Consider the following 6,840-nt stretch of genomic DNA (forward strand, 5'->3'; position numbering starts at 1 on the left):
ATTTTAAATTAATTCTGTAGAACATCAACTATACACAGATATTATAGTCGTTAGTCAATATCTCACAACTTTTATACAAAAAACTCTAGAAGTGACTTGCAAAGAAACGTTTTTTTTCACGTATTGGCCCATGAGTTGGCAATGAGATGCCTGTAAAGAATAAGAAAATTGTTAAAGAACAGTTTGTTTCAAAAACAAAATGAAAAATACGCTGTTCGACATATTAATAGCTGAAGATGACTACATTGAGATTGATAACATCATATTGGAACTAAAGAAATATTGGAGACCATCCTGTTTCGTAATTCACTGTATTCCTCATGACTTGTTATGTTTTATTTATAGTTTAAGCTTTTTTCTTCTTTTCTCGTTTTTGTTATATGACATAAATGTCTTTGAATCTATTGAACTACCTGCCCCCATTAGCTATGATACCTGCGGGTCACTCTAAAATGTTCTTTACTCTTTTAAAGAAAGATGCCTAAACTGGCTGTCGTAGTTGTTGTTGTTGTTCATCCCAGTCGGCTGTAAGCTGTGCCCCAAGGTCACACTTGGATCCTATAGCAGCCGGGGGCCAGAGGCGCCATAGTATTCTTTCGGATCGACTTAGTTGAGCTGGCTCATTGCTCTACTTCAAACGGAGATTAGCCGTGCCCATTATTATTATTATTATTATTATTACTTCATGGTTTCCTCCATATCTTGAGAATAGAATACAAGCGCAACTTTTGCTGATGGTGCTATGTCAGATAGCTGTACATAAATATGATGGTCTTGAAGTAGATCAATCATTTGGTTTGAGTGCATTGTTAATTTCTGGAGGGATTGGGGATTGAAGGATTGGGGTCTTGAGACGAGTAAGGCATTTTATACCTAATCAGAGCCCTGAGATTACGATGTACAACTCCGTTGTACTACCGTATTTCAAATAATGTAGTATAATGTGGGAGAGGGTGAGGGGAAGGGAGGTGTAACAGACTACATATCAATCAGAACAGAGTTGCCAGGGTGGTCACCTCCTCTAATTACGGCAGACGATCTGCTGAGGAAAGAACAATAAGCCATAGTAATGGACAAATTACAGATTCAAATGGCACTAGATCATTTAGCTCAAAATTTTAATATTACAAACTCTATGTATTCCTTTAATTTAAGAAACTCGATACATAATTATTTTTTTACTAAGACCATATATACTGAGACGGGCAAAAACAGCCGCCATTATAGAGGCGGGCTTCTCTTCTTTCTTTTAAAGGACAGACAAGCTTGCGATCTCTTGTTTCACAGCTTCAGATCTAGTAGTTATCTTGTCTTTAGCTTGATTATAAATTTAATCTTGACCGCATTATGGTCTGAATGGATATGGGCCCCTGGTTGCTTTTTTTGCGTTTTTCGGTTTAATGGCATTTCTCAAACGTTGACTTATCATGATATGGTCGATCTGATTCCTTGTAAAATCACCAGGACAATGGTACTAGGTTAAAAAAACGCTTACTCATAGAGTTAACATTAAAACTGTTTGATGGTAAATCTATAGCACAGACAGACAAAAAGATTTATTTAGGAGGCCTAGTTAACTGCAGGCGGGAGATGTGAGAAAGAAGTAAAGGGAAGAATAGCGTTAGCAAAAAGTGCAATCCAGGAAATGTCAATCCAAATAAAGAAATATTAATGTGCAAACAAGTAAAAGAATATTTAAGTGTCATACATGGTCAACATTATTATATGACTGTGAAACGTGGACTCTGACCAAACTATGAAAAGTAAATTGGAGCCTTTTGCGATGTAGAAGAATGTTAAGAGTATCTAAGGCAGAGCATAAGACCAATGACGAAGTTCTAAAGATGGTATATACAACAAGTTCATTGTTATCAACAATAAAGAATCAAAAAGACAACTGCCAAAAAAGCAATTTATAAAGAAAGTTTGAGAACTTCTATTTGCTATTTTTAATGCTGGGGACACTTATGTTGAAGCACTCACACTCCTCTTATAGATGGAAAAATATGTTAAGTAAATTAAATTAACTAACCTGTGATATGTAATTATTTTATTGCAATTGTTCACTTATTTCATTATTATTTCATTTTATTTATTTTGTTTCACTTTTACTGATAATGACGTCTGATTTAAAAGCACAACCCGCCTCGATTAGCTGTGCTATCTGTGGGTTGTGCAGGATTGCCATTGTATTTTCTTCAGACTAATAATAAAAAATAAAAAAAAAGAGAAAGAAAAATGCCAGTATTTTGGACACCTAATAAGAGCGAAGTCGATCAAAAAATTGTTACTGATAGGCAAAATTGAAGGGAAGAGAGTACGGGGGAGACCAAGAGTTACCTAGATGAAAAACACCAAAGAATGGTTAGGTGATATAATGGATGTGTACGAAGAGCGGACGATGGGAACAGGTTGAGATCCACGATAGCCGACTTAATTCTAGTAGATGGCACTTGATGATGATGATGATCATTAATTAATATAACTAACTAATACTGTTTTATTCAGCATGATTTTGCACGTTTATCATGAAAAGCATTTTTATGAATGCCATTCCGTGTTTTAAATAAAGTCAATGATGATGTATGTATGTATGCATGTAACAAAAGCAGCACCAACCGTCCTTTTATATCCTTTTGTATCGGAACCTCAGCTGATAAATAGTTGAACCCTTCAGTATTATAAAAAAGAACTTAAAATGTAAGAAGTCAAAATCGCACTGTTTTCTCGAGTTGTTTATATTTTCATCTCATTTTTATCCGACTTAAGCATTCCCTGTTTCCAAGGAAATGTCATTGTACACATGTCGAGCTGGAATAAGAAAGATTTTTTTACCTCGAAAAAGATACGTGAGAGCGGAGAGAGAAAGGTTTTTAATCCCTTGACACCTCCCTTTACGTCCTCGAACAGCGCTGGTACGATAAACATTCCCACTTACGCTATACAACCGCTTTTCTTTTCCATGTTAGCACCATGTTGTCAATTAACTTTAGGGCCAACTTGTACCGGGAGCTTGTTTATTCTAGCAATGTTGGATAGTGTTCAACCTATACCTAAGCACTTTCATCCAACAATTTTGGATAGTTAGGCTACCCCGTTATTTTTCTCAGATCGACGCATACTTTTGAGTTTGCACAAAAAAGCAATCCGAGAAAGGAAATAATAGGCTCAAACTTTTTCCACGTTTAACCTTAACAGAACAAAGACATTGTTTCCGCAAACGCAGCTTTTGCGAAAGGCACTTGTTAACGGTAAATACTAGTTTCTGCCTGGTGTTCGGGAATGAAATTTCCCGTCTGAGAGTTTGAAGGTTATTCCTTAGATACGGTTTGGCAATGCTCACCAAAACCAGTAAAAACATCAAAAAGGGAAGAAAAGAAGACCACAAAAACAAAAAGAAGAAAAAACAATCAAAATAATAATAAATGAAAACAAAAAAAACATACATACCTGCCCCGACCCCATTCACAAAAAAAAGTAAAAAAAAAAAAAACCAACCTAGAATCAAATCTTAATGTCACAGGGCCAACAACAATAAATAGAAAATAAGAGAAGAGAGTGAATGAATCAACAAATGGTAAACGGCTTACCGTTGAGTTATGATGCACACGGGAGGTTGCTAAGCACGCATACAAGAGAAGTGTAAGAGCTCTAGCTTCTTGTTTAGCAAACTCCCAAGTGCACCATAACTCAATAGTGCAAGCTGAGCCGTTTACCATTCCTTTTATAATTGTTAAAACCACTCCTGTGTGTTTTGCGCGTTTTTGCATAAATCAAGTTTGGTCAATAGTCAATGTCAACACAATTTTGCTTTCTAAATACAACTATGAATTAACAAAGACAAAATGATCAACAAACAGTTTTCACAGTCAAAAATTTTATTGGAATCAACCATAATTTGGTCTTGGGAGAGAAAACGATTCGATTTTCTTGCGAGCGTCGACACAAACTTGCTGTCTTTGCACATGCATTGTCTCTGTTGAAAGTGACTGACCTATAGCAAATAGGGGCCGGTTGCTCGAAGCCTGGTTTGCGCTAACCGTTGGTCAAGAGGTATCAAAACCGATAGGTTTCCACGATATTTAACGCTGGCTAGCGCTATCCATGTTTCAAGCAACCTGGGCCAGCGCGACTACTCCAAGCCAAAAAAGCAATGTTACACTATTTCAGCTCAAGTGGCCGATGAAATAAATCTCAAAAAGAAAATCTACATTCCAAAAGACCATTTACCTTCCTGTAGCCTCTACCCTGGTCCCATAAAATCCCTTTCAATTCCGCGATTTGGCTTCAATATTTGATCAGAGTTCAAATTGTGTTTTGCAAATTAAAGCAGTACAACTGAACACGAAACGCTCTTTCGTCGCTTCAACACCTTCAATCCTCCTTTTCCACTGCTGATTAATCTTTAGGGCTATATCATTCCATTTTGAGCTCTGTAGAAGTTCACCCACATTCTAAGAGGATGAAAACAAGTCTTGGAAAATTAGGACTGATGCACTATTGATGGCATTTTAGTCTTTGCACAATCTCGGAAAGTTAGATCGCATGTCAGCTGTGGTCAGCGAGCGTGCACCCATGTGCAAATGGTAAATGACAAATTGGCCAATCTGAACATTTTATACAAGTTATGTTATAAAATCATTTGTAATGATTGTCTTCATTCTTAAGGGAAAAAGATGTTTTCCCTTTCGTGTAGATACCATATATCTAAAATCGCAACACTGAATAGAGAATTATTGCTTCCCGTGATGCCTATTTCACGGGCGAGGATAAAATCATACAGTTTTTTTGGGTATGTATAGTTACATGGATACTCGGACTATTTGCTGTGGTCAATTTTAATTCTTCGATAGTTGTACGTTTGACAAAAAATAGTCTTTTATTTTGTATTTATTATTTTGATTTTTTTTAAAGAAAAAGAGTATTAATAATTTTGTAGATTGCAAATTAGACTTCAGATTGCTGTAAAAGAAATACACCTTATCAGTTCTTACGAAGGAAAAACTTGTAATTCTGATAGTGTTTTGTTCACTCTATATTTTGTTTAGTTACCGTTTTGATTGAATTGATTGATTTTGTAACAGAAAGTAAACAAAATGGGAAAATGAACTAAAAATGACCCCATCATCTCATGCCTGTATGTTATTTATTCTTACTATTGCGGTCGCCTCTCAGTCCGCACTCCGCTCCTCGTAAGTGAAACCAACTCGCTTCACCTTAACAATGACTGGGAGTGATTACACCAAACAGATGGCTATTCGCTTTTTTCATAAATCCATTTACGCAGTACATATTTATGAGCGGTGGGGGTGGAGGGGGGGTTTGAAGAGGGGGCATGAAAACAGTGCATATTCAGTTCTCTCAAGCAAGATTCGTGGTGTTTTTATGTAAATACCTCCAAAACGTATTGCATTATGAGATGGTGAGAAATTAGATCGTTAGTATAGTTTTCGGCGACAGAACGGTGGGGACGGTGGACACATGGCTTAAGAGGGCAGAGTTGTACCGACTGGACCATGTATTTATTGCTGGAAATGATGTGGAGTCCACCCACCCTTAGGCTTACATTGTTCCGTTCATATAGGTATTAACGATGGATCAGGGGGGAATAAGGTACTTACAACAATTTGGTCTGTTTTTCAATTGACACAATGGTTGCCCTACTATACCCAAGTGATTGAAGCATTGTTATTTTGGGTAATTAGAATTGTAATGGTAATTATAAATTATATAATTTAGTAATAATTAATTTAAATTGTAATCATTTATCTGTATCGGAGATATTAGCATGTATATACAAACTTAAATAAGAGATGAAAGAAAGTTTGTGTTCTTGTTGTTGTTGGTGGTGAAACCTAGGTGAGAAGGATCAACAAGTGATTCAAAGTACAAGTTTTTATGAAACATTACTAAGAAAGTTTCCATTAAAACCAATGCTGGACGACCTCTGAATGAAATTTGAAAGAAAAATTATTATGCCCTGTCCATGTGGCGTTTGAACCCACGTCCACTGGAAACTAGTCGGTTCTTATCACATCAACCTTGCTATTAGAGTAATGAACGTGACTCTGATTTGGTGGCAATCCCGGTCCGCAATTTTTTCTTTCACTCAGATGACACTGAATTAACAAATGATTCACAAGCGGACAAGAGCAGGCATTACAATTTATAGACAGATTAATTCTGTTTCTTGAAACTTCTATTCCGTGACAGCTGAGGAGGGCGCAGTTCCAAATCAGCTACTGATCACCCATAGCAATCGACAGCTCATACAATATAAGTCCACTAGTCCTTCAAAACTAAACATGTGTATTATCTGAATCATCCTCGCGGACACTTTAACTGAATACGAAGAGGCGCCTGCCACTTTGTTGACAACCGCTATTCACTGTCTACACCAGAATAGATAGTCATTAGCATCGACAGTGCGATGGAACGTTATTAGATTTACAGTAACGGATGTTCATCCATGTGCAGGAAGTTGAAAAGAAATATTTAAATCTTCTGACAACTACTCATTCTATTCATCGTTGAAAGACGATTTTGTTATGCCATATGACACCTTACAAAAGCTTGGGGGTGTACCGCATAAATTCAACTTTATGTTAGACTGCGAGCAGTCCCTTAGGATGGTCGCGCGAGCCAGGAAAGCGCGAGTGAGGAAATCGAGCGAAGCCAGCGAAAGCCGAGGGGAAGCTGGGGAGAAGGCGGGAAAGGAGGGAGGGACTGCGTTCTCTTTTGAACCAGACGTGTTCAAGTAACTGAAGCGCTCGTTCCGCAGAAACAAAAATCACTTGAAATTTGTTGGCAGAAATGTCTTTCATCAACTCTGGTTTCTTA

This window comes from Montipora capricornis, chromosome 14, assembly GCF_036669925.1.
Source record: "Montipora capricornis isolate CH-2021 chromosome 14, ASM3666992v2, whole genome shotgun sequence".
NCBI classification, from domain to species: domain Eukaryota; kingdom Metazoa; phylum Cnidaria; class Anthozoa; order Scleractinia; family Acroporidae; genus Montipora; species Montipora capricornis.